Genomic DNA, 18,885 nt, shown 5'->3' with positions numbered 1-18,885 from the left:
TTTGAAGTTTAAGGCTTCAAATCATGTTAAATAGCATCAATCTAGGTTATACATGCATAATATACTAACAATTTAACTCTAATTATACTAGAAATTATCAACTAAGATTATTGCAATTAATTGAAATTATCACAAAAATTAGAAAATTTAGGAGTTTAGGGGTGAAATTTTTACCTTTCTGCTTCCCCATCTGAGAAAAGACATGATTATAGAACGAAATTTGGTTGATTTTGGTGAAAAATTGGTGAAATTTGAGAGTGTTTGTGTGTGTTTTCGTGGGTGTATGTGTGTGAAGTGGGGAGATAGAGAACCAGTCGATGGCCTTTTTTTCTTGACCAGTTTTTTACTCCCATGCGATCGCATGGTTTTTCTGTGCAAACCCCATGCGATCGCATGGGGTGTAGTTTTTTTTTTTTTTTTTTTTTTTTTTTTTTTTTTTTTGCATACTTCAAATCAATAATATTAAAAATAATGATAATAAAATTTCTCGTCCCGCCCTCGGGTAAAGCAATTTCGGTTCAACGACCTAGTTTCCACTCACGATGAATTTTAAAAAAATCATATTTTTAACTTAATGAAATAAAGTACATTTTTGTTTTTAAATTCACACAAAACTTCAATTTAAAATGCATAAAATAAAATTTAATTAAATTACCATTAATACTTTTATACATTAATTTTATAAACTTATATTGAAAATATTAATTTTTAAAATATTTAAAAAAATTAAATATATTGGTTTTAAAAATTTACAATAATAATTTAATATTAATTTAAAAATAAGGTAAAAATTAAAATTAAAAATCTTTTTGGTCTTTTATCCCACTTTAATCAATCAAATATTATCAAAAATATACGTCCCTCTTTTTGGGTAAAGTAATTTCGGCTAAATTACCTAGTTTTACTCCTGACGAATTTCTGAAATATTTTGGATTGATTGATTAAAGATATTTATACCTTATGAATAAACGGTAAATTTCGCAGTGATGCATTAAATTTTTATTTGATATCAATAATTTCGGTTTCGCATACCTAATTTTATTGAATATCAATTTAATACTTTATAGCGAACGATTCAGCGTTTATTATCAAAAGGTTAAAAGCAATAAAATAAAATTAAACTGTACATACTTACCTGTGAGATAGAATTCTCAGAGACCTGCTTTAGCCGACTCATAGGAGAGTCGTGTGATTTGGTTTTCCATAGCTACATTGGCGTAGCCTCGATTTTTCAATAACTTTTCTTCTAAATATATGAACGGTCCTTCTCTGCATAGAGTAACAAATTTGGTATTTGAATATGTTTGATTGTTCGAACTTTTACCTTCGTGTGACCATTTTCCGCATTTATGACATCTTTCAAGGTGTCGTGCTCTTCTTTTTGTTGCGGATTTTGATTTTCCTTTACCAAAATGTGTCTTATGATGATTCTTTCTGAGTTCTTTCCTCACTTCGTCCATTTTTCCTCTTATGAATAATACCAGTTCACTCGGGAAGATGTTATTATTACGTTTAGTAATCATAGCGTGTAGTAGTAGACCATGGTTCAGATCAAAGGAATTCTTCATCTTGTAAAACTTAAAAGAAATAAAAATTCAGAATGGGGGGAGAAGACTAGTTCTTTAGGGTCTGCTAGGGAAAGACCATTCGAATTCCATTTTCGAGAACTACACGAAAACAGAAAATCTAATTCTAACAGAAATATATATTATCCTTAAAAAGACTTGATTCTCCCTAAACTTAGTTAGCTGTGGTGTTGAGATTGTGATTAACTTCATTGTTATCTTCAATTGGATCATCAACAACTTGCATATCTCTGACTTTGGCTTCAAGCCATTGATTGATTTCTTCTGTAACATTCACAAATTCAATTAACATTGCCTTTTCTTTAGGCGAAAAATTGGATACTAATCAGTTACATAACTTAAAGGTCCCCTTAATCCTAGCATCTTGAATCCGTTTATAAAGTTTCTTCGTTGAACTGTTGAAAATGGGTTCATCTAATTTTGTATCAATAACGGGGTTCTTTGTTATCGGGTTATCATTAGGTGTTTCTTCATCTTCCCCACACATAGGCGTTTTTATGGGTTCAATAGTTTTGGTTGGTGGAGATCTAAACTTTCGGTTCACAAAGGTAACCGATTTATCACCATCCCTAAGTGTCATTCTACCTTCTCTTACATCAATGAATGCTTCGGTGGTTGCTAAAAATGAGCGACCTAAAATTAGAGGAATATCAAGGTCTTCCTCCATATTAATAACTATGAAGATTGCAACAAATGTCAAACTTCTCACTTTAACAAGTAAATTATTGACTATTCCAACCGGGTGTTTAATGGTTTGGTCAAATAATTGAACACCTATGCTGGTTGGTCTTAATTTACCCACACCTAATCTTTTGTATAAGGAAAGAGGCATAACATTTGCATTTGCTCCTAAATCTGTGACTCCATTATACATAGCACCATCATTAAGCAAGCAAGAAATGATAAATTCACCTGGGTCTCTTACTTTAGTAAGTAGAGTTGGTTTGTTAACCTTTTCCGGGTGATCTTTTCTTGGTCCTTTCACTTCTACTTGAACTTCTTGTTCACATTTTTCTTCGTTTCTTGGAATGGGAGGTTTGTATAGGAATTCTTCTTCATCACTCCAATTTGAAGCTTCCCCGTCTTCCAATTTTGGTTTTTCATATGTTGTTGATAACATATTTATGTTTTCATTCTGAGGGTTTTCTTGGGTGGTGAAATTATGATTGACTTCATTGTCAACTTCCATTGGACCATGTATGTAATGTTTAACTCTGTGACCATTAACTTTAAATTCAATCCCATTTGAATTTATCAACTCTATTATTCCACATGGGAAAACTCTTTTGACTATGAATGGTCCAGACCATCTTGATTTCAATTTTCCAGGAAATAGCTTGAATCGTAAATTGAAAAGAAGAACTCTATCTCCTTCTTTAAATTCTTTTGAACTTCTGATTCTTTTATCATGCCATTTTTTCGTTCTTTCTTTATAGATTAACGAATTTTCATATGATTCATGTCTTAATTCTTCTAATTCGTTTAATTGACTTAACCGTAGACGTCCGGATTCATGCAAATCAAGATTACATGTCTTCAAAGCCCAAAATGCTTTGTGCTCAATTTCTACTAGAAGGTGACATGCTTTCCCGTAAACGAGTTTAAAAGGTGTGGTTCCAATTGGAGTTTTGTAGGCTGTTCTAAAAGCCCAGAGTGCATCCTCCAATTTCATGGACCATTCCTTCGGATTCGATCCTACGGTTTTCTCTAGAATACGTTTTAATGCTCAGTTGGTATTTTCAACTTGTCCACTTGTTTGTGGATGATAAGCGGTTGAAATTTTATGAGTTACTCCATATCTTTTGAGAACCTTCTCAAGTTGATTATTACAAAAATGAGTACCCCGATCACTTATTAAAGCTTTTGGTGTTCCGAACCTAGCAAAAAGGCGTTTTAAGAAGTTGACTACAACTCGTGCATCGTTAGTTGGGAGAGCTTGTGCTTCCGCCCATTTAGATACATAATCAATGGCAACAAGAATGTAGAGATTATTATGAGATTTTGGAAATGGACCCATAAAGTCAATACCCCAAACGTCAAATACTTCACATACTTGAATGACATTTTGTGGCATTTCATCACGTTGACTTATTTTTCCGGCCCTTTGACAAGCATCACAGATTTACAAAGAAGGTTTGCGTCTTTGAAAATTGTAGGCCAATAAAATCCAACATCGTAGACTTTTCTTGCTGTGAGTTGAGGCCCATAATGCCCTCTTGTTGGTCCTGTGTGACAATGGTTTAGGATTTGACTAGCTTCATCTTCGAATACACATCAGCGTATTATTCCATCGGGACAACTTTTAAACAAATGTGAATCTTCCCAGAAATAGTGTTTTATATCACAAAAGAATTTCTTTCATTTTTGGTACGACAACCCTTTTTCAAGGAATCCACATACTAAGTAGTTTGCATAGTCTGCAAACCATGGACCTTCATTATAATCGATCTTCAAAAGATATTCATCAGGAAAGTTATCTTGTATAGCCGATTCATTTAGAACTTCTAATTCAGGATTTTCAAGACGAGAAAGATGATCAGCGGCGAGATTTTTTGCTCCCTTTTTGTCTCGGATCTCAATATCGAACTCTTGTAAGAGTAAGATCCAACGAATTAATCATGGTTTGGCATCTTGTTTTGAAAATAGGTATCTAAGAGCAGAATGGTCGGTGTAGACCACCGTTTTAGCTAGAACGAGATATGAACGAAATTTGTCAAAAGCAAAGACAATAGCAAGGAGTTTTTTTTCAGTAGTTGTGTAATACATTTGTACTCCTTGTAACGTTTTACTAGTGTAATAAATAGGTTGAAATAATTTTTCAATCATTTGTCCTAAAATGGCTCCCATTGCAAAATCAATTGCATCGCACATGAGTTCAAATGGTAGATTCCAATTTGGAGTTATCATGATCGGCGCATTAGTGAATTTTTCTTTAAGAATATTAAAAGATTTGATGCATTCATCCGAAACGATGAATGGAGCATCCTTTTCTAGGAGTTTATTCATAGGAGTGGCAATTTTAGAAAAATCTTTTATGAAACGTCGGTAAAAACTGGCATGCCCTAGAAAACTCCTAACTTCTCTAACATTGGTGGGCTGTGGAAGTTTAGCATTTACATCTACTTTAGCTCTATCCACTTCAATTCCTTCCTTTGAAATTTTATGACCATGAACGATGCCTTCTTTAACCATGAAATGGCATTTCTCCCAATTAAGTACTAGATTTGATTGTTCGAATCTAATAAGCATTCGTTCAAGATTAACTAGACATGATTCAAATGTATCACCAAAGACTGAAAAGTCATCCATGAAAACTTCCATACATTCTTCTATCATGTCATGAAAAAATGCCATCATGCACCTTTGAAAGGTTGCAGGGGCATTGCAAAGTCCAAATGGCATGTGTTTGTAAGCAAAAGTACCATAAGGGCACGTGAATGTGGTTTTCTCTTGGTCCTCGGGTGCGATTGGAATTTGAAAGTATCCGGAGAAACTGTCAAGAAAACAATAGTAACTATTCTCGGCTAATCTTTCCTACATTTGATCAATGAAAGTTAAGGGAAAGTGATCTTTTCTGGTGGCGTCATTTAATTTTCTATAATCAATACAAACACGCCATCCTTTTACAGTCCTAGTAGGAATAAGCTCATTTTTTTCATTTGTGATGACAGTCATGCCACCCTTATTAGGTACGCATTGAACTGGGCTTACCCATGGACTATCAAAGATTGGATAAATTAAACCTGCATCTAGCAGTTTAATAATTTCTTTCTTAACAACATCTTGCATATTAGGATTTAGTCTTCGTTGGCGTTGCACATAGGATTTATGGCCTTCTTCCATAAGGATTTTTTGTGTGCAATACGAAGGACTTATGCCTTTAATGTCATGAATCTTCCATGCAATAGCTGGTTTATGAGCTTTTAGCACAGAAATGAGTTGAGATTTTTCATTTTTTGTAAGAGAAGACGATATTATTATAGGTAATTCAGATTCAACATGTAAATAAGTGTATTTCAAATGGTTTGGAAGTGGCTTTAACTCTAATGTCGGTGGTTCTTCTATCGATGATTTGTATCAATATCTGTCTTCCTCTTTTAGCATTTGAAGTTCTTCTGTTGTTGGTTCGTATTCATTAGCCATGAGTGTAGCTAACATTTCAGCTTTATCAATTGGTTCAGTTCCTTCTCCTAAAGAACATTCTCCTGTTCCATATAATTCTGGAAATTCTTGTAACAATTATGCATGTGAATCTATAGTTTGAATGTAATAACATGTATCATCTACAGATTTCGGTTGTTGCATGGCTCTATCAACAGAAAAGGTAACACTCTCATCCTCTGTACTTAGGGTCAGTTTCTTACCGAACACGTTTATTATTGCTTTGGCCGTATTTAAGAATAGTCTTCCTAATATAAGAGGAACTCGAGAATCTTCTTCCATGTCCAGAATAACAAAATCTACTGGAAATACTAACGTACCAACTTTAACTAACATGTTCTCCATTATCCCTCTAGGATATTTTACTGATCGATCTGCTAGTTGTATACTTATTCGTGTTGGTTTCAATTCTCCAAGGTCTAGCTTAGCGTATAGTGAATATGGCATTAAATTTATACTAGCACATAAGTCTGCCAATGCTTCTATTGAACTAAGACTACCCAGAAAACATGGAATTGTGAAACTTCCTGGATCTGAGAGTTTTTATGGTAGCTTATTCAACAGCACTGTAGAACAATTAGCATTCATTGTAACAGTCGAGAGTTCTTCCATTTTCTTTCTATTTGTGATTAGATCTTTCAAGAATTTAGCATATCTTGGCATTCCTAAAATTACATCAATGAAAGGAAGATTGACATTTATTTGTTTAAACATATCCAAAAATTTGAATTGCTCGGCTTCAAGTCTTTCTTTTCTCATTTTACTCGGGTAAGGAAGTGGTGGTTGGTATGGTTTATGATGTGTCGCGAGGTGTATATAAAATACTATTAAATTTTACAAGGAAATACTATTAAATACGATACAATTTTACACAAGATATTTATTTATTTATAGAATGGATATACTTAAACCTTGCTACAACACTTATAGGCAGTGTACCTAATCGTATAGTAGTGTAGTTTTTAGTAAGTCCGGTTCGTTCCACAGGGAAAATCTTTAAACAAAGCTTAACACTATATTAGTTTACTTTTATAAAAATACAAATATATATACAAGTAATATTATTATTATAAAGGAGGGTTTTTACCGTTTAATGACCGGTTTGTCGATTTTAAAACTTTAGTCGCAGTTAAAACCAAATGTAAAATATTAAAAATAAATACAAGACTTAAATTAAAGCGTAAAGTAAATAACGATAATGAAATTGCGAATAATAAAAGTGCGATAAAATAAACTTGCGATAATTAAAAAGTACGATAATTAAAAGTGCAATTAAATACAATAACAATAAATAAAAATGCGATAATTAGAAGTGCAATTAAATATAAAATAAAGGAAATTAAATATGAAATAAAAGAATTATGCTTATTTAAACTTCCGTAATCATGATGTTTGGCGTGTTGATTTTAGTTTTATGCCCATGGGTTAATTGTCCTTTGTCCTGGATTATTTAATATGTCCATCTGGTTTTTGTCCATAACAGTCCATCAGTCATAAATATAAAGTGCGAGTATCCTCGTCAAATTATCCTTATACCCGAAGTTAAATATTCCAACTAATTGGGGACTTAAACTGTAACAAGATTTTAATACTTTGTTTAATAATTACACCAGGATGTCGACTGAGTGTAACCCAAGGTTTTAATATTTTGTTATCAATTATACCAAGTGTCCTTGTACATAATTTCACCCCTGTTTTAATTATTCGAGTGGCTATTAATCCATTCCCGTGTCCGGTTAAATGAACGATTATTCGTACATATAAATACCCTGCCCATCGTGTCCGATCGAGTGTAAATGGTTATTTATAGGGACGCCCAATTGTAAATCTTTATATTGACATTAACAAACTATCATTTAGTTAAACAAATATAAAGCTCATTAATAGCCCATAGTCTAATTTCCACAAGTGTCGTTCTTTTGTCCAAACCCCAATTATGGTACAAAGCCCAATTACCCAATTTTAGTAATTAGCCCAACATCATGATTACTTCAGATTAAATAAGCATAATAATAACTTAGCTACGAGACATTAAATTAAAAAGGTTGAACATAACTTACAATGATTAAAAATAGCGTAGCGTTACACGAACAGAATTTCGACTTACACCCTTACAACATTTGCTAACATACCCTTATTATTAGGATTAAAATTAAAATTAAAATTAAAATTAAAATATAAATATAAATATTTACGTATATAGATAGAGAGATGGATATATATTTGATGATTTTTACGATCAGAATGCGCGAGCTTTATAGGCAGTTTCAAAATTAGGGGCTCCGCGACTCGCGGCATTTTTTGCCTTCAAACTCCGCGAGTCGCGGAGTTTGAAATTACAGCTCACAAACTTTGGAGTCATTCTTGCCGACGAATTTTTATTATTTATATAATATATAAATAATTATAAGAATTATTTAAATATTATATTATATTTATGTGCATAGTTGATTTGTAATTTTTAGTCCGTTGCGTCGAGCGTTGAGAGTTGACTCTGGTCCCGGTTCCGGATTTTCGAACGTCCTTGGGTACAATTTAATATCTTGTACTTTGCGTTTTGAATCTTGTACTCTTGTAATTTCGAGACGTTTCTTATCAATAATTGGAACCTCTTTGATTGTATTTTGTACTTTTGAGCTTTTTGGTCGTTTGCATCTTCAATTCGTCGAATCTGTCTTTTGTCTTCACCTTTTATTATTTAAACGAATATCACTTTTAAATAGAATAATTGCAACTAAAAGCTTGTCTTTCTTGAGGAATAATGCTATGAAATATATGTTCATTTTTAGCATTATCAAATATTCCTACACTTGAGCGTTGCTTGTCCTCAAGCAATATAGTCTTGAAATACTAGAATCACTTCTTTATTCTTCACACTTTGTACATCAGTGATTTCTATACGGCGGTATAAACAATGGTAGTAACGATATGGTTTACAGTCCCACATGACTATAAAAATTTAGATCCATTAAGGAAATTGGATCTTTATGAAAACATTTGATCTTTTGAAAATTAAATCTAGTTTTTACCCTAGATAAGTTTTCCGGAATAACCTTTTACCGGTGTTTGCAAAATATTTTTGTGGGTTTGGTGGGTTTCAGATTTGAAAATTTTAGCTCAAAACTTATGGTTTTGTGTCACCCACTTGCTAACCTTGTATTTGGAAAGCAACACGTCCAGTTTACTTGTCCCGTATATTACCTTTCGGTAAACTACCGTCCGGTTGTAAAGGAAAGCGTTGAACAAGCAACTGTTAAGGCAATGTCCCCTGACATGCTTTTAATTATGGTCTATAACGTGTCGGACGCAATTACTATCCTTGGTAGGAGCAATAGTAAAGCTCACCCTTATGATTTTCCGGTCTGGCACAAGGTCCTGTCTTTGACCAGTATGCAACCACCGTTCTTACGGTTGACACCCGATTTAGTTCAGGTGACCTAATGAATTCCAGGTGAATTTCTAGGATTTTACGTTCAATGGTAATGAACGCATTGAAAATAGGGTTTTTAGAAAACAAATCGGTTTGTAATTTTGATCAAAATATTTTCTCGTTCAAGCTCGAGTTTAGATATCATTGAATTCCATGAGTTTGTAATTCTCAATCTTTAAGGTCAATCTCAAGGATTGAGTAATATCAGGCTTAAAAGCTGATTTTTGATCTTTTAAGGAGATTATCCTTTCTGGGGATCTGATTCATTAGTCTTATCCAGCTAATTTGCACGGTGTCCCCCCCATTGTACAAAATAAATCCTTCTCATGGTTAGGATAAATCTGACCACTTGGCGACCCTGTTTAATGCTGAGGTCCGTGGATTTCCTGCTGATTTTAGTGATGACTTTTCTAGATTTTTCGTCAACCTACAGCTGGTCTGGACGACAACTTCTTGACCTAAATCAAGAAGCGCGTGTCTTTTTCGGAAGACTTTACTTCCTTTTAATGATGGAATTGATTCATCATGTAGATTCATCTCTTCCTTTCTTTCATCGGGTAAAACAGTTTAGTTTAGTCCAAAGCAAAAGTATTTTCAGTTATTTGTTACAGATATATGTGATATGTTTAAGATAACTTGGTAAATTTTCCCACACTTGGCTTTTATTTTCCTTTTTATTGTCCTCTATTCCATTTTAAATGAATTTTAACATTTTGGTTTGTTTCTCAATTTATGTCCTTTCCGAGGTAACAATAATTTCGGTGTTAAAACCTAGTTTTATCGTTCATAAATATATATAAACATGATTTTGAGTTCATTTAGTTGAAAATTTTGAAAAATTTTACTAGAATTGGGTAGTCAGTATATAAGACTAGGGCTGTTCTTTATTATCAGAGAGCACTAGATTCTAATACAACTACTGCTTTACTAGTATTTTTAATGGTAACCCAGTGTTTAAGATAAAAATTTTAAAATCAGAAAGAATTTAACCCCTTCCCACACTTAAGATCTTGCAATGCCCTCATTTGCAAGAAATCAGTAACAATTTAAATTATTGAGGGTGATTTGTGTGAAAATGATTAAATTTTTACCAAAGTTTCCAAATATATTGGCGTTTGTTTGCTGAATGATAAATGGTGCACATCATTTGTTCATTCCGTCTTGTTGTTATTTCACATATATTTTGCATCTTGTCGTCAAAATTAGTTGCTTTTGCTGAACTTAATGCCAGTCTTTGAAAATGGGTTGTTTTACCCTGTTGTGTACATAAGATAAACTGCAAACATATATACATATTTTTGAAGTTTGGTATATTACCCCACATTCAAAAATTATTAAAATCTAAGAATAAAAGTTAGAAAATTATAAAAACTATTACAATATTAACATAAGTATTAAACGTATCAACATTACAAATTACAAAATAAATAAAACTAAGTAGACTAGAGATGATACTGATACCAATAGGGGTTCCATGCATAACCATAGGTGCTATAAAATGCTTCGGCAGGGTTATACGTAGGATACGGGGGTTGCATCTCTATAGACCAGGGAGGGAATATGGGTTTTGGAGTAGGAATATAGTTTCTACCTATATGTTGGCAATGAGCTATGATTTGGTTTTGATGAACTTGCCAATCTTCAAATGCTCTCTGTTTAGCATTTTCGTACTCCTGTGAAGCTATAAACCTTTGCATTTTGTTGCATTTCATTTCCCCCTCCTACATTACCTTGCTGTTGGTTTCTCTCAACCTGTGGATGTCTACCATGGTATTGTACTGCGGCGTTATTTCGCCTCTTCAAAACTTTCGCACCATGGTATACATTTAAACCTATAGCATCGCGGGGTTCTGGTTCTTCGACTAATAATCCCCCCCGACTTATATCCACACCGAGATATTCAGCAATTAAAGTAATAAAAATACCACCTCCTATTATGCTATGCGGTCTCATCCCCCTAACCATAGCTGATAAATAATAACCCACACAATAAGGTATACTTACAGCGCTTTGTGGGTCTCGAATACACATATGGTAAAACAAATCCTGTTCATTTACCTTTTCCTTGTTCTTACCTCTTTGTGTAATCGAATTAGCTAAAAACCTATGAATCACTCTTAATTTAGCTCTATCTATATCCAAATAAGAGTAATTTCCCCCTTTGAATCGGTGATGGCTTGTCATTTGACTCCATACACCATGTGTATCAAAATTTTCATCTATCTTTCTACCATTTAGTATCAACCCTCTACAATCGGCAGATGCTAACTCCTCAGGCGTATATATACGTAAAGCCTGAGCCATGTCTAGTAAAGACATGTGGCGCATCGAACCTCCTAACAAAAATCTAATAAAAGATCGATCGGTTAAACTAGCTACCCGATCATTTAATTCTATACTACACAACAATTCTTCACACCATACTTTATATACAGGTCTACGCATGGTGAATAAACGTACCCAGTCGTTAAAAGTAGAATTACCATACCTCTATGCAAGTAATTCCCTAATTGGTCCGGCCAATTCTACAGCTTCTAATGGTCCCCATTCTATGACCCCAGGTACCTCAACAACTTTAGAATGAAGAGTATGCAAACCCCTTTGGTATTTTGGATAATCTATCCAAAGTCTGTCAAATCTCAGGTTCGGATGCAAATCTTCCAAGTGCATATCAGAAAATGTCATGACTGGATGAGGTATATCTTGTTTGTAGTAGTTATCCACCTCCTGTTGTTCCGCATTCTCAGCAGGAGCATTGCGAGCTTGGGATGAAGATTCACCCCTTTCAGTCTGCAAAACACATCAAACACAATTTTTGTGCATCCAAATATGCATTAGTGTCAGCAAAATCATCAATCAAAATAATTACAATGACATGATCAATTTATATCAAACTTAAGCTTATTTTCATATTTTCATCAAATCTACACTTTTTCAAATAAGCATATACGAAAATGTTCGCCAAGTTCATAAGCATTCAACTCAAATAACATGTCAAAATAATCATTACTAGCAATTAAACAAGTTTCAAATGGCATTATCTCTCAAAAATCAAGTTCATGAATTTTAGACTTGAAAAAGTCCACTTTAATTCTCAAAATCATGTTTAGGCTCAAAGTTTGGATCATTTAACTACCTAAACATGTTACACTACTTAATTTAGCAACAATTCATGACAAAAATCGGCCATAACCTGTTTATATCAAAAAGCCCCAAATTTGCTCAAGAACACAAACCCTAGATTACTCAAAATTTGAAGTTTAAGGCTTCTAATCATGTTAAATAGTATCAATCTAGGTTATACAAGCATAATACATAAACAATTTAAGCATAATTATAATAAAAAGCATCAAAATCAAATTGGGGAAAAAATTGCTCAAGAACACTAATTTTCGGATTAAATGGTGTTTAGGTTTAGAAATTTACCGTTTTTCTTGAGTAATTCCTTGATAGCATCCTTCTCAACATGATTTTAGTAAAAGATTTGATGATTAACGGTTAAAAATTGTGATTTTGGGGGTATTTTTGCGGGGTTTTTTTCGCAGTTTTTTTTTCTGTGGGTTGGGACTGATCAGTTCGATCAGTATATATTTTTTTCTGGATTTTTCATCCTCCACGAGTCGCGGTGGATTTCCCTTTCAAACTCCGCGAGTCGCGGAGTTTGTATTTTTTATATATATATATATATATATATATATATATATATATATATATATATATATATATATATATATATATATATATATATATATATATATATATATATATATATATATATATCTTATACTAATTAAAACAATTAAGTAATTAATGTTTAAAATTTTGTTTCCCTTGTTATTTAGGACGAGGTCGTTTCGGATCAATGTCCTAGTCCGTCCTTCGACAAAATTTTAAAATTTGTCTTTTTGTAGCGATTGTTTTAAAAGCTAAGATTTTTGGGGTTTTTTTTAATGTTTTTGGCGTACTTTAATTCAATAAGATTAAAAATAATGATAATAAAAGTTCTCGTCCCTCCCTTGGGTAAAACAATTTCGGTTTAAAGACCTAGTCTTCAACTTACGACGAATTTTAAAAATCATATTTTTAACTTAATGAGATAAAGTAAATTTTTGTTTTTAAATTCACACAATTTAAATATAAAATTCAAAATTAATATTAAAAATTCACACCAAACTTAAAATTTGAAATGCATAAAAATAAAATTCATATTTTTAAAAATTAAAAATTCACACCAAACTTACAATTTAAAAATTCATATTATAAATTCACACCAAACTTATATTAATTTTTCAAATATTTACAATTTTAAATATATTGTTTTTATAAAGTTTACAATATTAATTTAAGATTTAAATATTAATTTTAAAAACATGGTAAAAATAAAATTAAAAATCTTTTTGGCTTTTTATCCCACTTTAATCAATCAAATATTATCAAAAATATGCGCCCCTCTTTTTGGTAAAGTAATTTCGGTTCCAAGACCTAATTTAACTCATGACGAATTTTTGAAATATTTTGGGTTGAGTGATTAAAGATATTTATACCTTAAGAATAAACGTTAAATTTCGCAGTGATGTAATAAATTTTTGAATGATATCAATAATTTCGGTCGCCAAACCTAATTTTATTCAATACCAATTTAATACTTTATAGCGAACAAATTAGCGTTTATTATCAAAAGGTTAAAAATAAAAAATAAAAATAAAGACTGTACAGACTTGCCTGTGAAATAGATTTCTTAGTTATATGATCTATCCCATTCATAAGATAGTCGGTTTAATTAGTTTTCCATGGCTACATACGCGTAACCTCGAGCATTCAGTGTTTTTTCTTCTAAACATACGAACGGTCCGTCTCTGCATAAAGTAACAAATTCGGTATTTGAATAGGTTTGATTATTTGAACATTTACCTCCATGTGACCATTTTCCACATTTGTGACATCTTTCTAAGTGTCGTGCTCTTCTTTTCGCTGCGGATTTTGATTTTCCTTTACCAAATTGTAACTTATTATTTTCGCATCTGGATTTTTTTCTAACTCCGTCCAATCTTTCTCTGATTACTGATACTATTTCACTCGGTAGTGTGTCATTATTACGTTTAGTGATCAAAGCGTGTAGCATTAGACCATGGTTTAGTTCACAGGCAGTCTTCATTTCCTAAAAAAATAAAAATTCAGAATGGGGGAAGAAGACTAGTTCTTTAGGGTCTGCTAGGGAAAGACCATTCGGGTTCTATTTTCGAGAACTACACGAAAACAGACAATTTAACTCTAACAGAAATACATATTATCCTTTAAATACTTGATTCTCCCCACACTTAGTTAGCTGTGGTGTTGAAATTGTGATTAACTTCGTTGTCGACTTCCATCGGACTATCTATGTAGTGTTTAACTCTGTGACCATTAACTTTAAATTCAATCCCATTTGAATTTATTAATTCTATCGTTCCGTATGGGAAAATTCTTTTAACTATGAATGGTCCAGACCATCTTGATTTCAATTTTCCAGGAAATAGCTTGAATCGTGAATTGAAAAGAAGAACTCTGTCTCCCTCTTTAAATTCTTTTGAACTTCTGATTCTTTTATCATGCCATTTCTTCGTTCTTTCCTTATAGATTAACGAATTTTCGTATGCTTCATGTTTTAATTCTTCTAATTCGTTTAGTTGACTTAATCGTAGACATCCGGCTTCATGTAAATCAAGATTACATGTCTTCAAAGCCCAAAATGCTTTGTGTTCAATTTCTACTGGAAGATGACATGCTTTTCCATAAACAAGTCTAAAAGGTGTGGTTCCAATTTGAGTTTTGTAGGCTGTTATAAAAGCCCAGAGTGCATCCTCCAATTTAATGGACCATTCCTTCGGATTTGATCCTACAGTTTTCTCTAGAATACGTTTTAAAGCTCGGTTGGTATTTTCAACTTGTCCACTTGTTTGTGGATGATATGCGGTGGAGATTTTATGAGTTACTCCATATCTTTTAAGAACTTTCTCAAGTTGATTATTACAGAAATGAGTACCCCGATCACTTATTAAAGCTTTCGGTGTTCCAAACCTTGCAAAAAGACGTTTTAAAAAGTTGACTACAACTCGTGCATCGTTAGTTGGGAGAGCTTGTGCTTCCGCCCATTTAGATACATAATCAATGGCTACGAATATATATAGATTATTATGAGATTTTGGAAATGGACCCATAAAGTCAATACCCCAAATGTCAAATACTTCACATACTTGGATGACATTTTGTGGCATTTCATCACGTTGACTTATTTTTCCGACCCTTTGACAAGCATCACAGGATTTGTAAAGAAGGTGTGCGTCTTTGTAAATTGTAGGCCAATAGAATCCAGCATCATAAACTTTTCTTGCTGTTAGTTGAGGCCCATAATGCCCTCCTGTTGGTCCTGTGTGACAATGGTTTAAAATTTTACTAGCTTCATCTCCAAATACACATCGGCGTATTATTCCATCTGGACAACTTTTAAACAGGTGTGGATCTTCCCAAAAATAGTGTTTTATATCACTGAAGAATTTCTTTCATTTTTGGTACGATAATCCTTTTTCAAGGAATCCACAAACTAAGTAGTTTGCATAGTCTACAAACCATGGGATTTCATTATAATCTATCTTCAATAGATATTCATCAGGAAAGTTGTCTTGTATGGCCGATTCATTTAGAACTTCTAATTCGGGATTTTCAAGACGAGAAAGATGATCAGCGGCGAGATTTTCTGCTCCTCTTTTATCTCGGATTTCAATATCAAACTCTTGTAAGAGTAAGATCCAACGGATTAATCTTGGTTTAGCATCTTGTTTTGAAAATAGGTATCTAAGAGCAAAATGGTCGGTATAGACCACCGTTTTTGCTAGAACGAGATATGAACGAAATTTGTCAAAAGCAAAGACAATAGCAAGGAGTTCTTTTTCAGTAGTTGTATAGTTCGTTTGTGCTCCTTGTAACGTCTTACTAGCATAATATATAGGTTGGAATCGTTTTTCAATCCTTTGTCCTAAAACGGCTCCCATTGCAAAATCACTTGCATCGCACATTAGTTCAAATGGTAGATTCCAATTTTGTGTTATCATGATCGGCGCATTAGTTAGTTTCTCTTTAAGAATATTAAAAGATTTGATACATTCATCTGAAAAGATGAATGGAGCATCCTTTTCTAGGAGTTTATTCATAGGAGTGGCAATTTTAGAAAAATCTTTTATGAAACGTCGGTAAAAACCGGCATGCCCTAGAAAACTCCTAACTCCTTTAACATTGGTGGGATGTGGAAGTTTAGCAATTACATCTACTTTAGCTCTATCCACTTCAATTCCTTCTTTTGAAATTTTATGTCCAAGAACGATACCTTCTTTAACCATGAAATGGCATTTCTCCCAATTAAGAACTAGATTTGATTGTTCGCATCTAATAAGCATTCGTTCAAGATTAGCTAGACATGATTCAAATGTATCACCGAAGACTGAAAAGTCATCCATGAAAACTTCCATGCATTCTTCTATCATGTCATGAAAAATCGCCATCATACACCTTTGAAAGGTTGCAGGGGCGTTGCAAAGTCCAAATGGCATGCGTTTGTAAGCAAAAGTACCATAAGGGCACGTGAACGTGGTTTTCTCTTGGTCCTCGGGTGCTATTGGAATTTGAAAATATCCGGAAAATCCATCTAGAAAACAATAGTAACTATTTTTGGCTAATCTTTCCAACATTTGATCAATGAAAGGTAAGGGAAAGTGATCTTTTCTGGTGGCGTCATTTAATTTTCTATAATCAATACATACACGCCATCCTGTTACAGTCCTAGTAGGAATAAGCTCATTTTTCTCATTTGTAATGACAGTCATGCCACCCTTCTTAGGCACGCATTGAACTGGGCTTACCCATGGACTATCAGAAATTGGATAAATTAAACCTGCATCTAGCAGTTTAATAATCTCTTTCTTAACTACATCTTGCATATTAGGATTTAGTCTTCGTTGGCGTTGCACATACGTTTTATGACCTTCTTCCATAAGGATTTTATGTGTGCAATACGAAGGACTTATTCCTTTAATATCATGAATCTTCTATGCAATGGCTGGTTTATGAGCTTTCAACACAGAAATGAGTTGTGATTTCTCATTTTCAGTAAGAGAAGACGATATTATTACAGGTAATTCAGATTCACCATGTAAATAAGCGTATTCCAAATGGTTTGGAAGTGGCTTTAACTCTAATTTCGGTGGTTCTTCTATCGATAATTTATATCGATATATGTCTTCTTCTTTTAGCATTTGAATTTCTTCTGTTGTTGGTTCATATCCATTAGCTATAAGTGTAGCTAACATTTCAGCTTCATCAATTGGTTCATTACCTTCTCCTAAAGAACATTCTCCTGTTCCTTGTAATTATGGAAATTCTTCTAATAATTCTGCATGTGCATCTATAGTTTGAATATAATAACATGTATCATCTGCAGATTACGGTTGTTGCATTGCTCTATCAACTGAAAAGGTAACACTCTCATCCTCTATACTTAGGGTCAATTTCTTACCGAACACGTCTATCATTGCTTTAGCCGTATTTAAGAATGGTCTTCCTAATATGAGAGGAACTTGAGAATCTTCTTCCATGTCCAAAACAACAAAATCTACTGGAAATACTAAAGTACCAACTTTAACTAGCATGTTCTCCATTATCCCTCTAGGATATTTTATTGATCTATCGGCTAGTTGTATGCTTATTCTGGTTGGTTTCAATTCTCCAAGGTCTAGTTTAGCGTATAGTGAATACGGCATTAGATTTATACTAGCACCTAAGTCTGCCAATGCTTCTATTGAACTAAGACTACCCAGAAAACATGGAATTGTGAAACTTCCTGGATCAGATAGTTTTTCTGGTATCTTATTCAACAGCACTGCTGAACAATTAACATTCATAGTAACAGCCGAGAGTTCTTCCATTTTCTTTCTATTTTAGATTAGATCTTTCAAGAATTTAGCATATCTAGGCATTCCTGAAAAATCACATCAATGAAAGGAAGATTTACATTTATCTGTTTAAACATATCCAAGAATTTGGATTGCTCGGCTTCAAGTTTCTCTTTCTTCATTTTACTCGGGTAAGGAAGTGGTGGTTGGTATGGTTTAACATAAGGTTTAGCCTTAACTGTGTTATCTTCATTAACCTTTTCAACTACCGGTTCTTTTTCCTTATCTTGATTAGGTTGTGGTTCTTGTGGAGTAGGAATAGCTTCATCAGAAGTTACAGGTATTTCAGGTGGTTTAAGTATTGTACCACTTCTTGTGGTAATGGCTTTAGCTGTTTCATTCCGGGGGTTAGCATTTGTATCACTAGGTAGACTTCCCGGTTTTCTTTCACCTATTAACCTTGCTAGGTTACTTACTTCTTATTCCAGATTTTGAATAGAAGCTTGTTGATTTCTAAATGCTTGAGCATTTTGGTCATTGGTTTGTTTCTGAGATGTGAAAAACTGCGTTTGAGTTTCAACTAGCTTCGTCATCATATCTTCTAAATTCGACTTTTTATCATCGGTTTGTTGTGGTGGTTTGTTTTGAAAATTAGGTCTTTGCTGATTGTAAGTATTATTGGATACTTGTTGATTGCTAGGACCTTGTTAGTTGTTGTATGGAATATTTCGGTTATAATTCTGGTTTTGATTGTAAATCGGTCTTGGCGGTTGATAATTATTCTGAT

Source organism: Rutidosis leptorrhynchoides, chromosome 6, assembly GCF_046630445.1.
Source record: "Rutidosis leptorrhynchoides isolate AG116_Rl617_1_P2 chromosome 6, CSIRO_AGI_Rlap_v1, whole genome shotgun sequence".
Classification (NCBI taxonomy): domain Eukaryota; kingdom Viridiplantae; phylum Streptophyta; class Magnoliopsida; order Asterales; family Asteraceae; genus Rutidosis; species Rutidosis leptorrhynchoides.
The sequence above is the reverse complement of the archived record's forward strand: the minus strand, read 5'-3'. Positions refer to the sequence as shown.